Source organism: Loxodonta africana, chromosome 20 (genome assembly GCF_030014295.1).
Source record: "Loxodonta africana isolate mLoxAfr1 chromosome 20, mLoxAfr1.hap2, whole genome shotgun sequence".
NCBI lineage: Eukaryota > Metazoa > Chordata > Mammalia > Proboscidea > Elephantidae > Loxodonta > Loxodonta africana.
The window spans coordinates 66,124,669-66,141,832 of NC_087361.1; the positions used below are offsets into that span (position 1 = coordinate 66,124,669).

Here is a 17,164-nt window from a genome sequence, read left to right on the forward strand (position 1 = left end):
GGCAGCATATGTATTTCAGTAGCCTTGGTGCCTAGCGCAGTGCCGGGTACTGGGCATTCATTACTAAAAGGACAAGCCATCTCAAGATTTAGATCGGGGCGGGGGCGGGGTGGGGGCTGGGTCGGGCGACTCATCATTTCCAGAGCGTATTGGAAGGAGGCAAATGGAAGGGGTATGAGATAAACCAGGCAGGCAGGATTGGGGGTACAGTACCTGGGAGAATAGTAAAAAACTGAATAGTGAAAAATAGATTGGGACCAGATGCTGGAGGGTCTTGAATGCTTGGAGTGTGTCTGAAGGGCACTGGGGGACCATGGGAGGTTTTACAGTAGGAGAAGGACGTGGCGAGCCGATATTTCAGGGAAGATAGTGAAAGAGGTGTCTAGAATGGATGAGAAAAGAGAGAGCCTGCACTTAGCAGGCAGTCAGTTAGGAGGCTGCTGGGGACACACAGCTGGGAGTCCTGTCTGCCCTCCACACCCTCCCTTCTCAGCACCAGAGGAACCAGGCCAGCACGTTGTGACCTTCCCCCTGTCCAGCCCCGACTGTCTCAGCCCTGGTACTTATCTGTGTGCGTCCTGCTCACTCTGACACACCTTTCGTAGGTTGCCAGGTTACTGCAGCCCTGTGCTGGCCGAGTCCTTGTGCTGCAGGTCCTGTGCCACTTAATTGTCCCTCACTCTCCAGCCTCTATATATGTGTGTTTTCATTATTTTAATCTTAAAGTGAGGAACAACGAGGCTGCTGGAAGTAGGCCACGCACTTTTGTTTGCTCTTCTCACCAAGGACAAGCATGTTCCGGAGCCCTGGGAGCAAAGACCTGGAGTCCCAGGGGAGGGAGGTAAGGGGCAGAACATGGAGAAGCCACGGCTGTGCTCAGGCCAACACGCCATCGGCTGGTGACCATTTTGTTGTGGGCAGCCGTTGCAGCTGGAGTCTTGGTCCCTGTGTTTGTCAGTCGCCACGTCTTCCTGGTTGTCGTGGTTGTGGAGCTGCAGCCAGGTCCCAGCCCTCCTGGCAGAAGACGTTCTGGTCATGGTGAATCTGGTTGGCAGTCAGACCCTGCCTGTGGCCCTGGGCTGTTCCTTCTTGTCTGTGTCCTGTGACTGTGCCGCAGTTGTTTGTGAAGTGCTGCTGCTGGCATAAGAAATTGCTTAGTCAACCTGCGTTAAGCACCTACTGCATACAGAGCTTTTTTTTAATCCAGTATGCATAATAATAGGCAAATAGTCCTTGGTGGTTTAGTCCCTGCCTGGGTTGCTGTTGTGTATTGTTGAGTTGATTCTTACTCATTGTGACCCTGTAGGACAAGGAATTACCCCATAGGGTTTCCAAGGCTGTAATCTTCATGGGAGCAGATCACCAGGTCTTTGATTCTGCAGAGCCACTGGTGGGTTCGAACCACTGACCTTTCGTTTAGCAACCAAGCGCTTAACCACTGCACCACCAGGGCTCCTTGCCTGGGTGATGGGTGTAATAAAAAAATAACTGCCGTTTCTTGAGTGTTTGCTGCATGCAGGGCCGTGTGCTAAGTACCTTGCATATATGATGTTGTTTAACTCTCCCAGTAACCAGGCGTTTCGGTTGGTATCCGCATTGTTTTATGGCTGAAGAAATGGAGACAAGATGAGGTTAATTCACGTGCCTTGGGTCACACAGCCAGTAAGTGTGAGCCTTTCTGACACGCAGGCCCCCACGCTCAGTCCCAATGCTGTTCTGTGTCTCACGGTACCCAGACCCAGGACTTAGCATTTGGGAGTCTTGGGTTCAGTTTCTTGTTCTGTTGCTTCCTGGCTGATGGCTGAGCCGCCTACCTTTTCTCATTTGCTCATTCTTAAAATGAGAATAATTTTGTCTACTTCACAAGGTTTTAATGGGAATGAAATAGGATAATTTGTCATTAGAGTACTTTGTAAACTTTGTTGTTGTTAGTTGCTGTTGAGTCAGGCCCTGACTCATGGTGATCCCGTGTAAGATGGAACGAAACACTACTTAGTCCTGCGCCGTCTCCACGATGGGTTGTGGATCAGATCACTGTGATCCATAGGGGTTTCATTGGTCGATTTTTGGAAGTAGATCTCCAGGCCTTTCTCCTTAGTCCTTCTTAGTCTGGAAGCTACGCGGAAACCTGTTCAACATCTTAGCAACATGTAAGCCTCTGCTTACAAGTAGGTGGCTGGCTGCGCATGCGGTGCAGTGGTGGGGTTTACCTGGGTATTCCTCATGGAAAGTGAGAGTTCTACCACAGAGCCACCACTTTGTAAACTAGAAGGAGTTATACATTATACAGGTATTACACCTCATCTAAGTGAGTCAGCTGTAAAAACTTGTTTAAAACAGACTGACCAAAAAAAAAAAAAAAAAAAAAATCCTATGTGTATTTGGCTTTTTTTGTTATGTATTTGTTTTTTTTTTGTTTAAAGGAAACGTGGTTTGCACAACCTTTGGCTGGGGTTACCAGGTGTCAGAAGGGGGAGTAGCTCTTCAGCAAGGATAGGGGCTCAGAGGGAGTTTTTAAGGGAGGAAGGGATGTGGTTAGCATGTGTACTGTCATGGTTAAGAGTCTGGGTTTTTGCGCCTGACACTGACTTTGAGTCTAGTTACTAGCTGAATATCCTTGGACAAGGTCCTCAGTTCCCAGGACCTGTAAAATGGAGTTAATCATGGTATCGACTTTATACCGTTGTCGTGAAGACAGAATGAGCTGTGATGCATTCAGAGAGCCTAGCACACGGCCTGACGTGGTAAGTGTTAATGAATGCTGAGGTCAGTGCTGATGATAAAGATGATGCTGTTATTTATTGGGCAGATGAAAGGCTAAAGGGTATCCTAGTTTGGGGGCTTGGCCGTATTTAAAGTCTCTCTCAGAAGTGGGGGTGAGGGGAACATATATGTCTGGTGGGACTGAGGGCCTTAACCTTAGGGCCCCATTGGAAGGAAGCCAGAAACAAAAAGACCAAACCCTTTGCCTTCAAGTCCATTCTTACTCATGGCAACCCCATGTATTACAAAGTAGAATGCTCCATAGAACTTTCTTGGCTGTAATCCCTATGGAAGCAGATTGCTAGGCCTTTCTTCTGCAGAGCCACTGGGTGAGTTTGAACTGCTAGTCTTTAGGTTAGCAGCCAATCACAAGCCGATTGCACCACCGACGATCCATGGGAGGCAGCCAGACCCCCATCAAGGGCTCTAAGCCAAACACAGCCTCTCCCAAAGCTGGAGGTCAGGGCTGTGGGGCCATAAAGGATTCAGAGGGAGGCAACCTCTGCCTGAAGCCTCCTGAAGGCCCCTGGAGGAGGGTTGTGTCCTAGAGGTCAGCTGGCCAGATTCCAGCCTGGGCCTGAGCAGATCACGAATCATCAGGAGGAGGGATGCGTTTGAGGGGGAAGCTTGGTTTTGTCATGTTGGCCAAGGAGCAAAGTTTACTCAGTAAGAGTTCCTGCCATTTTTTTAACTTGTTACTTGGTTCTGTGTGTTAAGAGAGAAGGAGTCAGGGGAGGCAAGAGTTGAGGTAGGGGTGGGAAGGAGGTTAAATGTCTGGAGGGGCTTGCTGGGACATATTCATCTATTTTTTTGCACAAAGGCGATACAACTCCGTATGACCTAGAGGTAGGAAGTAGTCAATCAGTAGCATTTGGGTATTTTATGATTCCAAAAATGAGGGGTAAAGACTGAAACTGAGGATATTTAGAAGTAGGCCCCAAAGAAGTTGTCTGATGTTTCCATTCCTGCGTTTGTCTATTCATCCAGCAGACAATTACTAGGAATAGATGTGCCGAACATGGTGTCATAAAGGGGTATAAGACACATTCCAGTCCAGGAGACACTTCCTTGTGGCTAGGCTATTTTATAACTGTTCCCAAATCATGTTAGCTCTGGAAGCTATTTTAGGAACTCCTTTGGTTATGAACCATATCTTACATTTAATTTTGATCCTCTTGCCTCTTCTGTCCTGGATTCAGTATTAGTGTCAACAAACACTGTGTGCTTGGCATTGTCTTAGGTGTTGGAAGTACTTAGAAGAATCAGGAGATACTTGGTTAGAGTTTGTTGATTAACTAGAGCTGCTGCCTAGAACAGTCTCCGAAGACCTTCAGACCTTCTCTTGTGCAGTCACAGTTGTTCAGGTCTCAGAAGCACCTTGGTCATGGGACATTGTTTGGAGTACAGCAGTATCTGTGAAAGCCCCTGGAGCTAGGCCGTAAGGTAGAGGGGTTCGCCCCCCTCTTTTCTGTGGTTGGTTTATACACATACTAACAGTAAGACCATGATCCATCCCCAGGAGGATGGCTCTTCTTCACTCCTTTCTTTTCTTCTTTCGCTACGGCATCCAGGGAGGGCTGCGTAGCTGAAATCTACAGTGTGTAGTTGTTGGGAGCTATTGGAATCTCTGGCCTTAGATTCTCTGGGAGAGGGTGGATTTGACAGTAGCCTTCTGAAGTGCCTATGAGGTGGGACGGCTGTTTCTGTTTTCTCCATTATCATCATCACATTGAGCCGTAGGGCCAAGGAGTGCCCACAAAAGACTCCCCAGATTCAGAATTAGGGGCCACTGTTCTACTCTGTCTTATAGGGCCGCTATGAGTTGGAATCTACTCAATGGCAATGGGTTTTTTACTTATTTATTTTTGCTATTTTTGGGCTAAAGTGAGCTGGCCTTATAGCATCCTCTAGCCAGAGAGTGAGGTGATTGCTGGTGTTTGTGACAGCAAAGGTTGGGTGTCCCTTTGATATTTGCTTGGGAACCCTTTACAGGAGCTGGAGTTAGAAGAGTGAGTTTATGTTGGACAAGTCTAGATCAAAGGAAGGAGGAGCAGCCGAAAACTCAGGAACAGCATGGTCAGCAATGGCCCTGAGCCTGAGTGAGCCCCGCTCTGGGGCAGCATTGACAGAGGCCTCATCCAGCCTGATCAGCCAGTCGACAGGTATTGATTAGCAAGGAGCCCTGGCGGCTTCTAATCAAAAGGTTGGTGGTTCGAACTCACTGCCCTCTCCATAGGAGAAAGATGTGACAGTCTACTTTCGTAAAGGTTACAGCCTTGGAAACCCTATGGGGCAGTTCTACTCTGTCCTGCAGGGTTGCTGTGATTTGGAATTGACTTGATGGCAGTGAGTTTAGGAGCTTAGCCCTGGGAAGAATGAAGGCAAATTCTGAAGCTTGCCTGGGTCCTGTCTCTGAAAAGCTTACACTCTAATTGGAGATACCAGATGGGCAACTGTCACGTGAGACATAATAGCATATTATCTGAATTGCAACGTGGAGTCCCTGGGTGATGCAGACAGTTAACACACCCAGGTGCTAACTGAAAGGTTGGAGGTTCAAGCCCACCCAGAGGCTCCTTGGAAGAAAGGCCTAATGATCCACTTCTGAAAAATCAGCCATCGAAAACCCTATGGAGCACAGTTCTATTCTGACACATGTGAGGTTGCTATGAGTTGAAGTCAACTTGATGACCAGGTGAAAAGGATCCATCCAGTGAGCAGTCAGTAAAGGAGCTTTGAGATCAAGCAGATCAAGCAGAACAAGCAGAACAGGGTTTGATTCCCAGCTAAGGAAAATGAGCAGATTACTGGAAATAAATCCATGTGAAGGCATCTAGCTTAGGGCTTTGCATATAGAAATAATTCAGCAAAGGTTTGTTCATACATTCATACATCAAGACTGAGGTGATCCTGGAGAAGACACCTGAGTAAGCTTTTAAACAGTGTGTGGGGATTAGAGTGAGAACAGAGTAGCAGGGACAGCCACAGGGGTGGACTGAGCAGGAGACAGGGAGGAAGACTGCTGGTCCTGGTCATAGTCCTGCTGCACACTGGACTGCTCAGGCCACTCGTGGAGGGCTGCTCTGGCTCTTGATCCCATTAGGAGGGAAAGTGTCAGCCTGGAGCAAGCACAGAGGAGGGCTGCTGGCATATGAAGAATGGTTGAAAATACGGGAATATTGACCTCAGAGAGGGAAGGATTTTGGTAGAGGGGGTTTGCTGGGCATGGTATTGTGTATTTAAAGGACTGCCATGTGAAGGGGGATTAGACTTCCTCAGTGCCACTCCGGAGGGCAGTACTGGGGCCTAGGTCAACAACAGCAGGGAGGCAGATGCTGACACACAGTACTGGGTGACTTCCCAGCCACTGGGGATGTGAAGGAAGTGAGAGAGTGGAGAGGGGTGGCCCTGTAGGTTGGTGAGCTCCTTTAGGAGGTCCCATAGAGTTTGCACATCAGCTGAATGCCCACCGTTCAGGGGTGCTTATAGTAAAAACAGTGGTAGTAACTACCACTTACAATAACAGGGTACCAGGCACCGTAACTAAGTGGTTCACCTGTATGAATTCATTTAATCTTCACAACAGCCCTGTGAAGAGGTATGATTAGCCCTGATTTGTAAATGGGAAAATTTAGCCTGAGAGATGAAGTAACCCACCCATGATCACACACTTTGGTCTTGAGCCCAAGGCTGACCTTATACTGGTGAAAGATGAGGCCACTTGACCTCTAGGGTGCCTTACAACACTGGAATTCTAAAACCTCCAAGTGGGAGGCCAGTCCCACACCATTTGAATAGGGTGGAAGGCTCTGAGTTGGGCTGACCTAGTGCCTCTCTCGCCCCCCGGTTGAGAGCCTTGACCCTGGAGGTCTCGTCCCTGTTCTAGTTCATTGTCAAGGCTGGCACTTTGCTGAAAGCCCAAACTTAGATCCTGGTGGCTCTTGATAGCCCTAGTCTCTTTCTTTCTCTCTCTTAGGCTGCAGATGCAGACGTGCCCCTCAATGGGGTATAAAGCAGTATGGAAATTAAAGCTCAAGTCAGAGTTGTTTGGGGAACCCCCTGCCCTACTTTTCTCTGTGATTCTGGTGGCCTAGATCTGACTCAGCTAAGCGAAGCAATAGTTTGTTCCAGGGCAGGAAAGAAACTCCATTTTAAGTCACGTGGTGCTAAGCTCATGTGGTCACGCAGAGGTCAGTACAGCCCCATGAGTCATCAGTTGCCTAGGTTCTTTATACACTAGAGACATCTCCTGCCCAGAGCTGCCCTCCACCATCAAGAAGAGGAATACCAAGAGCGCTGGTAACCTCTGAGGACACCAGCCTGTGCCCAGAGGGCATCTGCCTAAAACCCCACGCCAGCCATGTCTGGCCTGTGGCACAGACTTCGGGTTCCACTGTGCTCTTTTCGGTCCAACTCACGTGGTCTAGGCACACTCCATCTCTCTGGAAATTATTTCCATTCATTGACAGGGCCAGGATTTCAAGAGCAGCCAGCCAAGAGGTGCGTTAGGTTACTCCCTGAGTCCCAAGAAGACTTTGTCCCCCTGCTTGGTTTGACAGCACTAGAAGCCCCTGGTCCAGGGGTTTTGACCGGTGACTGTGGAGTGGCCACATTCACCCGTCCTCAGCCCAGCATCAGGGTAGTAGGTGCCGGTCCCATTGCCAGGCTGGGTTTTGCTTAAAGCTGAGCTCTGAGCTCTCTGGGGCAGGAGCTTCGATTTAATGATCGGTGGCCTAGGACAAGATAAATGTTCTGGCCCCTTTCACTTTTCTGGGAGGTGATGGTAGCCAGCTTGGGCAGGACACTTTGGAGCCTGGATTTTTGACCTGAGAGACCTACTGACTCAGTCTGCCCAGGAGAAAGCTTCTGCTTACAAACAGGTCATATTGGTCACAATATCTGCCTTCCCAGTCCTGACCTTCCCCCCAAAACAGATATGCCTCCCATAACTGCTGCCTTTGGGCAAATTCCATGCAGGAGTCTCTGTTGGTGTTGGTGTTTACTTCCATTTGTGCTGCGAATTCAGGACATGACCTGGAGTTCTTCACTCATCTTCCGTCACCCTGAAGTCGTGGGAGTCCTGTGTTCTTAGGGTCAGTCTGCCAGGCCGCTTATTGTCTGCTGCTTGGCTCCAGCTGTCAGGCTGTGGCAGCATTCTGTGTATGTGTTCTGCGTCTCACCTCTGCCAGGACCTACCCTCCAGCACAGGCTGTCCCCAGCTCCTGCCTCTCGGATTTTCGCTTGGCACCTGGTGCTGCGTTGTGTCCTTGGAACCTTTGTTGTCACTGTTGGGCCTTGTTTTCCTCTAGCTCGGCAACCTGGGCAGAAGTACCATGGCTGCTTGGTGTGGGTGTATGACAGGAAAGGTTCTTCGTGGCTCCAGGGTAGTTTCTCCAGACGACTGACAAGATGTGGTCTTTATGGCTGAAGGCTGACCACATCATGGTAATTACTGTTGATCTAAGCCATTAATGTCACTATTCCTTGAGCAGCCTTTCCCCACGGATGCTATAGACTTGTGATATACAAGTACCATTTCTGAGTCCCCACCAACCTTGTGCACTTTCAGAATTCTTGTGATTATATATATTTGTAGATTCTGTGGTTTTGTTTCTTCTTGAAGTTCTCCAAGATTAGAAACCCATCTCTTCCTTGCCAGTTATTGAACTGTCCCAGTAATTTGGCCTTCGCTTTCCTCCTCCAGCCTTTTTTCTCCAGGTTCTCCTCTGTCTTGGGCTGTACATGCTACCTTGAATGCATTTAATCTTTCTATGTAGTCTTGTCAAGGTGAACCTAGGTATGGTTGTGCTTGATTAGTCCTTGGATGAAAGACCTAGAAATGCCAGGTGTTGTAGGTCTTCCCTGGTGTTAGTCGGCCTTTTCTTCCAGTGCCTGGTATGGTACCAAGTGCAAAGTCATCATCGTCATCAGCGTTGTCATCATCATAGAGGTAGCTGGCATTGATGGAGCACTTTGCGTTGGGCATTTTGCTAAATGCTTTCTGCATTTCATAATATCCTCACAAAAGCCCTGTGAAGTGTGGATAAAGCCGAAACTAGAAACTTAGAAAGGTTAAGTAAGTTGTTCAGGTTTTATGTAACTAGTAAAGAGGCTGCACCAAAATTCAAATTCAGATCTGTCTCATTTTAGAGTCCGAGTTTTTAACCACTGTATGTACTATCTTTGTTTAGTAGTATATACTCAATAAATGTTTGTAGATGAGCAAGATCGTCCCCACAGCCCAGCTGGTCTCCATGGTGTCATCACTAATAATGTTAATCATAGCAACCCACAGCCAGGCTCTGTAGTAAGTGATGTATGTAAATACAAACTCGTTTACTTTTCACAGCTCAGTGAGGATGATTACCCCCATTTTGTACATTAGGAAACTGAGGCTCAGGCAGGCTGAGCAACTTGCACTAGGTAACCCAGCGAAGTAGTAATAGTCAGGATTTGGACATAGCTTAACTCTTAAACAGTGCGATCTGTTCTGTTAGTCACTGTATTACTGATTCTATAAAAAAAAAAAAAAAACTTTCAGAAAGTTTGTAATTATATATTTTGTAGATTCCTTATCTTGTGATGGTTTTTCCGCTCATCCTGTTCTTGTCAAGAAGCCCAGGCTGGGGCCCTTTTCTCAGACCCTGCCTGTCCACATTGAATTCACTTTGCACTAATGCTTTTGCCTCTTTTATGTACCACATGATTGGCGATTCAATTTATATTAAACTTTATTTGTAGAAAAAATCCTTGTGTTAAAAGCACCTGATTAAAAAATGATAATAATAAAGAACCTGATTTAAGATGAGTGCTCCATACCCACAACAATAGATCCATTTGTCTACCTCCTTCATTTATGACCAAAGGAATGGGGACAGGGAGCCCGGAAACAGACCCATGTGTCTGGACACCTGAGCAGCTGGGAATGGATGGTAGTTTTGATAAACAGTGCGGGGTCCATTGGATAGCCACATGGAAAGAAATGAATCTCAACCATTACCTCACGTCACAAACAAACATAAATTCCAGATCACTTCTCTAAAAATGAAAGTTAAAGCAAAAATAAAGCTTCATCTAGAAGATACCTGGAAAGAGTATCTTCATAACTTTGGGGTAATCAATCATTTCTTAAACAAGACATAGAAAGCACTACCTATAAAGGAAAACATCCAGAAATCCCTAAGAAAGGAGCCCTCCGCCTCCCGTAGTGAGCAGAAGAATGTCCCTTACTTAAAAATTGTGATTGTAGGCAGTTTTTTCCACCCACTTCCAGATTGTAACCAGTTTGTCCTGGATCATTGGCACAGCCTGGTGGCTGGCCTTGGGAACTGTCTAACCCTGTGGCTCTTCTTGTCCTTTTCACGTGTGTGGACTGTACCCACCTTTCCCATGCTCTTCTTTATTTAGCCGTTTGTTCTGCCACCGGTGCCTCCTTTCTCATGATAGAACACAGAGAACCTTCCTGCTTCCCTTTGGCGTTTTAACGTTTGATATGCTATCTTAGGAATATTTCTCTCTTGCTTCTCCTCTCCCCATCGGCCCCCCCCCCTTTTTTTTTTGCCTTCTTGTTGAGCCTAAAAGCTTGTGGTTGTAAAAGCTATCCCAAAAATGTCTGAAAGTCTTGGGGCAGGGTTGAGGGGGGAACATGGGAGCCGACTTTGGAGACCTGGAAGCTAGAAGGTACCTAGAGAGATTTCAGCTCAGTTACTTTCCAGCCGTCTGAGTTCTCCACAGAGGGGTTAGGAGTTATTGAATCAAATGGAAGTTAGACAGTGATTTGGTCTGGTGTTTATGGAGGGGCCTATGCCTTGGATAAGGAGCCCTGGTGGTGCAGTGGTTAAATGCTTGGCTGCTAACGGAAAGATTGGCAGTTCAAACTCATCCAGTGGCTCCATGGGAATGCTCCCATTTTTCATAGCCAGTGTATTGTATTTTGAACACTTTATGACAGAAAACATTGTAGAAGCTTGACAAGTATGTTTTGCTTTTTAAAAATTTGAACAATGTTTAAAATTCAGGAGTTTAACATAATAAATCTAGATTTCCAGCTGCTTCTGTAAAACTGGTAATCTGGGCTCTTTGGGTCTTATTCCCGTATGGCCGCAAGCTTACAGAGCTGGGGAGGGGCTGGCCTGGCCAGGAGTGGACTCTTCCTTCCATTTGGCACAGTCCCTCCCCAGCCTGCTTCACTCCTCTATTACCTGCCCGGCCCAAAAAGGCATTCGAGTTTGTGACTTCCTGAAGTGGATAAAATAGGCTTTTGTGGGCTAGCCTGGGAACCCAACCAGTATGTTTAATATTGTTTCAACAGGAAGACATGTTCCAGCTTTTAAAGAGCGGATTTTTGAAATATTAGTCCTTGGAAATGTGAGAGTGCTTTTAGGGCTCCCAACTGAAATGTGTGTGCCTTGGGGTGATGGTCTGTGTGTTATATGTCTCCTGTGCTGTATTTGGAGACCCTGGTGGCGTAGTGGTTAGGTGCTACAGCTGCTAACCAAAAGGTCAGCAGTTCGAATCTACCAGGTGCTCCTTGGAAACTGTATGGAGCAGTTCTACTCTGTTCTGTAGGGTCGCTATGAGTCAGAATGGACTTGATGGCAACGGGTTTGGTGCTTTATTTTGCTTAGCACTTATCGTTGTTGTTAGATGCCATCAAGTTGGCTTTGACTCACGGTGACTTTATGTGTGACAGAATGAAACGTTCCCTGGTCCTGCACCATCTTTACAATTGTTGGCATGTTCGAGTCCATTGTTGTGACTGTTGTGTCAGTCCATCTCATTGAGCATTTCCCTCATTTTCGCTGACCCTCTATTTTACCAAATATATTTTTCCAATTATTGGTCTTTCCTGATCGCGTATCCAAAGTACGCTAGTCAAAGTCTCGCGATCCTCTCTTCTAAGGAACATTCCGAGTGTATTTCTTCTACGACTGATTTCTTCATTTTTTTGGCAGTCCGTGCCTAGTACTTAGTAGACACTTAATAAATGATTTACCTCATGGAGTCACTAAGGCCTGTTGTCTGATGCCCTTTCAGGCGGCAAACGGAAGCACCTTCTCGCTGTGGGCCTGGGCCTGCCAGTTCTGCTTGAGACCAGATTGCTGCCTGATTTACCTAGATCTCCCACTTTCACCTGGTAGAGGTCCGTATAGAGTTTTAGGATCAGTCCCCTCCACATCTCCCTGTCTTGAGAGAAGCTGTTGCTTTTTCTGATAAAAGATCCCGTCACTGTAGAGTCGGCCCTAACAAGGGAAGGCAAGGACAGAGAGGCCTGTGCTCAGCTGGCCGTCCTAGGTAATGATGGCCAAACCAGAGTTTGGGGCAGTTACAGAGTACTTGCATTCCAAACCCTGGACAAGTGTTGGGTAAAAGTTCAGCTCATTACCATTAAAGAAAAAAAAATTTTTTTTTCTTTGGAATTTCAGAATTTTTGACCCAGATCAGTCAGAGGCCATGGAGAGCTTGCGATGTGTTGAGAGCTGGTTTCGTTCCTGAGGCCTGTAGCTGCAGAGACGCTCAATAGAGCCAGTCGTCTCCTCGGCTGGAGCTGAAGCTCAGCCTTTTCAAGTTTGCCCTGCCCCAGCCTCCTTAGGCCTCCAAGAGTGGATGGAAGGAGCCAGCACCTTCAGCTCACTCAGAAGTTATCTTTACCCCCTGAAATCAAACACTGCACACAGCACCCTGTAAAACTGCTTCCTCGTAGGCTGGAGCTTGCTAAGTAAACATCCTCCCATGTTTTTGGAACTGCGTTCATTTATGCTTCCTGGTCATCCCGTTTGGGCTTTTCTGCGCTCAGTGCACCCAGAATCAGTCAGGTTGATAGAAGGAAGGCGTAGAATTGGGCAGAGGCACCTAAGAGGACTGTTTTAATCTTGTAAAATTGTGAGAAGAGGAAGAGGGTTTTGGGAAGAAAAAGATAAGGTGAAAAGTGAAACAGAAGAAAGCCTTCCTAAACATAGGGTCATCAACATACTTTGAAAGTCAGCGTAGACCCCGCTGGGACCCTGAGACAGGACCGTTCTTTCCTTGGCTCAAGCTCAGCTTTGCTCTGGTTGTACTCCACAGTTGGCCTCTCTGTGCAAATCTTGTGGCTGTATCTGCCCCTTCTCTGACCCTGCCTGCTCGCTCTCCGTCTCTCATGACTTATTTGCCTCTTCTCTCTCACTTCCACCCACCCGTGACATCTCCATCGCCATGGCAGTGAGCAGCCACGTCATTCACCGGGTTCATGGGGTGATGGGCCAACTGAATGCTGGGCCTTACTTTCCTCTATTCCCCCTCCTGAAGCAGGAGGCTCCCTGGCAGAGCTCAGAACCCTTTGTTTATTTGATCCTGGGCTCTTGGATAAATCAGGAATGTCCTGACATGAACTTAGGCATGTTTTTCTTCCGTGGAGAAGGAAACTACGGCAAATGGGATTTAAGTAGGCAGAGGACCATTCCAGGGCACTTGCTTCAGTGCCATCAAGGCCACATTCCTTTGGTCATCAGACCAGTAGGTGACTTCTTTATTGGCATGCTCTAACCTGGAGCCCAGAAGGTGCAAATCTGAAGCATTTCTCCCCCTGCTGGGAGCCTGGCACAGTCACTCGGAGCTTCTTTAAGACTGTGGTGCCATGGTTGTCTTCCAGGTGGTCCTTGTTTCTGCTGGGTGAAACCTTGTCCCAGCATCATTGCTTGAAGAAGTAGTTGCTTGGGAAATGGGGTCTAGGATAAGATGGCTGTCTGGCCTCTTTTTCTTAAGCCATCTTCCTATAAGTTGTAAGGCTCTTGACATGATATACTTTTTGACAGGACTGTCCCGGTACCTGAATGTCTGTCTCACTTCTCATCATGCCTCAAGGCACATACGGTGCAGCTGGTTGTTGGAAACCTTTGCCGGTCCACACTCTATTGATGTAGCGGTGTGGGGAACCCTAGACTCCCTGAGTTACTCTGTGTATACTGTCCAGTGGATTAGTATCTGAGTTGATCTTGGAGACCTTTTTGGGTCTGGTGACGGGAAAACATTGGGACCTATGTGTTTAGCTGCTTGCTGTAAGAAGAGACTTGTTGGTATCCAAAAAGAAGTCCAGTCAGTCTCCAGAGCATGGGTGGGACCCCTGCCTCCCTTGGAGAGTTTCTAGGAGTGCAGATGCCTCTGCATTTCCATCTTCAGGGCAGAGGGGAGGGGGCTGGTAAGGCTCATCTCGCTTGGCTGCCTAGCTGGGAGAGGAGGACCCAGGCATTGGCGACTTCAGGTCCAGGCTTGGCTGTTTCTCTGTTTCGCTGCCTTTCATGTCATCGGGAGGATCTTCTTGGGAACAAATGACTCAGCAGCCTGAACCTCTGGGACCGTGTGGCCTCACTGCTTTCTGAGAAGTGAGTGAAGTATCTACCTAGGCCCTAAAACTCGGAGCCCAGGAAGAATGGAGTTACAGAGGGTTTTTGTGCTGGCTTTCTCAGCTGCTCTTCAGTTTGGTTTCTTAAATTCCTGACCTGATAGGAGGATCTCACTTGTAGGGTAAGCAGGCAATGTTTTAATTATGCATTTTGTCCTTAGGAAATTCCAGGGAGAAAAAGGCCCTGGTTTGTGGCCAAAAAAGCAAAAAAACAGAACAAAGTAGAGTCAGCTAGGGTTGTTATTCGGGACTTGCTCGTGGCAGAAAGAGTTAATGTGGTGGTGGTCTCGGGGAGAGGACCATTTTTTTGCTCAGGGTTGGGAGAAGCCCACACGATTCAAGAAAAGATGATAAAACATTTAGCATGGGGCAGCCTTTCTGGACTCTGGGGGCTGTTACTCAAAGAGTTAAGCTGTTCCTGTGGCTGGGAAGCCCTCAGGGAAGGAGCAGCCTGCAGGGACCTGGACCTCTATGCCCCAGAGCAGTGAGGTGTGGGGTGAAAAACTGGCTGGCTGGAAAGTGTGGCCAGGGAAGCAGTGTAGGCCCAACTTTTTTTTGCCTTGTTTGACCAGCCTTGGCACTGCCCTCCGGCTCTCCAGGGGAAAAGCTGCAGTTCTGCTCTTGCAACACAAGGAGCAGACTGGAGAATTTAGATCTGCGTCACAGAGCTCAGAGAGAGAGAGAGAGAGCGAGAGCTCCATCGATAGGTCTGCTAGCAACAGCCGTGCTGCAGCAGAGAGAGAGAGAGAAATCAAGAAACAAGTCATAGCAACACCGGGCACCAGGTCTGCCAGCTCACTTGCCAAGCTTCCAGAAATCTGTCGGGGGCAGGAGGCCTCTGGGTAGCCTGGGCTGAGGACATGACACGCTAGGTGGCACGGGCGGCTCCCGTGGGGAGGACTCGGGGTGGTGGTGGGGGCAGGGGTGAGAGCAAGATGTTGCGGGGCGACGGTGGAAGGTTTAACGGGACAAAATTCTGGAACCTTCGGGACTGCGGCACCTTGCGGTCCGGACAGAGATTTGGGTCTGCGCAGGCGATGGTGGGTGGGCCGACAGGCTCCCCGACTTGATGGCGTAACCCCCATCTTCTCCCACGTACGTATTTGCTGGGATCTGGGCGATGTCTCTGCGTGTGGGGGCTCTGTCTTTCTCACCTCTTTTCTCGCTTTCTGCTATTTTTTCTCCGGGGGAGGATTTTTTTTTTTTCTACTTTAATTTCTTTTCCCTTAGTGTCAGCTGCTCAAGGCTGACCAGGGTGGAGGAGAGAGAAGTGAGCTGTCTCCAGCTTCCCATTTGACCTCCCAGCCTTCACCCCATTTCCCTCTGGTGGACAGATAGTTGGACAGACTGGTTTGCCAGGTTGTTTGGGTGTCAGCGTCTGCCTGTCCACGCAGTTCTTAGGTAGAAGGTAGGGAGTGAGGAGAAGTGGTGAGGGAAGGCAAGAGGAGCAGCTTTCCAGGGGTTACCTAGTGGAGATGCTTGTCCCCAGGAGTAAGAGTCTGGTGGGGAGCAGTGTGGTGGATAGGATGGGGCGTGGGCCCGGAGAAGTGGGGTGAAGCTGGTGGGTTTGTCACTGCGTAGTTGGGCAAAGTGGTGAATGGTGACGCAGTCACTGTTGCATCTCGTTAGGAGCTCAAGGGGGGCAGGTAGTGAGGCTGTCTGGTCTGAGGGGCCAGCTGAGAGGGTTAAGGATGAGCTGAGAAAGGAAGCTAGCATTCAGAGATTAAATGTCATCCTTTTGGCGTTGGAAAGTTGTTTACCTTGCGCTCTCTGTGTCTCCATGTTGGCACCCTTCCAGTTCACATGTGATGGCCTTCCCTGTACTGCTGCATCATTAACTAAGTGACTGAGCTGGCCTCCCATTGGCCAGGGGAGGGCTCTCACTCCAGACACTCTTCTGATTGGTGGGCGGCCCGATGGCAGGTGAAAACCTTTTTTTGATTGGCCAAGGGCAGGGTATCAAATCTGAATTTGCATTTCACTTGCTTAAAGGGGGGAGAAGCCCAGCAGCTTTCTAAAATCTCTTTAGGGGTGTGCGTATGCGTGTGTGCCTGTGCCGGCTTCTGGGCTTCTGACTGACCACAGAAGCCCCTTCCTGTGCCTTCTTTATTTCATGCACTATAAGGAAGAAGAGATCAGGGCTCCACAAACTTTTTTGCGGGAGTATAGAGGGTTTAGGGAGGTGGGTGTGCAGAGAGTTGACCAAATTGGAAGAAAATATTTTAGTCCTTTAGTTGGGTGTCAGAAAAGGGAATTTTCCAATCAGCCACACCTCAGTGTTGCTGCAAAATAACTCTGGGCTCCCTGGAAACGCACGGGTAAGGTAGGGGAGAGCCGCTGCTGATACTGCCACCACCCTGGGCTTCCTGCTGACTCTGGGCTACTCCCCGGGGACCAGAGATTTGCATTGACGTCCCTGGCTGTCCAGAAGCCCTCAGGAGCCAGTCGTGAGCTGAGCTCAGAATGGGAAAGACCTGCTTTCTGGAAGCTGCTGCTACCTGGTACTTGGAAAGGTGAGTATCGGGACTGACCCCAGGAAATGGCTCAAAAACTGCGTATTTGGTGGGATCTCCAGAAAAGTCAGTGGGTGACAAGAGCTTTAGAGGTCTCGGCTTGAAAGGTTGGTCAGCCTGGGGAAAGAGGAGAGTGAGGGAAACTAGGACAGCGGGCTGTTCTCCGGTTGGCAGTGGGGGGAGGCCTGGAAAAACCGGGGTCCGGCACTCCCCAGCCTGTCCTTGCTGCAGGTTTCACACTTGTGGGGAGTGGGTTTCTGGAGGCCTGCGCCATGCGCAGTGCCCCCGCCGATGACTGCGCATCTGGAAGCGCAGTGCGCCCTGGGTCCCTGGCCTAGGACGAGCACCGCCCTTCTTATTACATAACGGAGGGCATGCGGGCGCCTTCTCGGCCCTTCCCGCAACCCAACCTCCCCACTCCCCGGGGCCCACAGTGCTGACTTGGGAGCAGGGAATGGTTTTGCCCCCTTGGAGGGCTAGCTCTTGTTCGATTAGTGACAGGAGCTGG

The 17,164-nt window shown here is 48.7% G+C and overlaps 1 long non-coding RNA gene across 2 annotated transcripts in view; it reads left to right on the forward strand.

Moving 5' to 3' along the window:
- Window positions 1-141: 141 nt before the first annotated feature.
- LOC111750710 (uncharacterized) overlaps window positions 142-17,164 on the forward strand; it is a 49,571-nt gene continuing 32,548 nt past the window's right edge. For both annotated transcript variants that reach the window (XR_010318743.1, XR_010318747.1), the window contains exon 1: window positions 142-16,656. This is a non-coding gene — a long non-coding RNA (uncharacterized LOC111750710). The remainder of the gene's footprint in view (window positions 16,657-17,164) is intronic.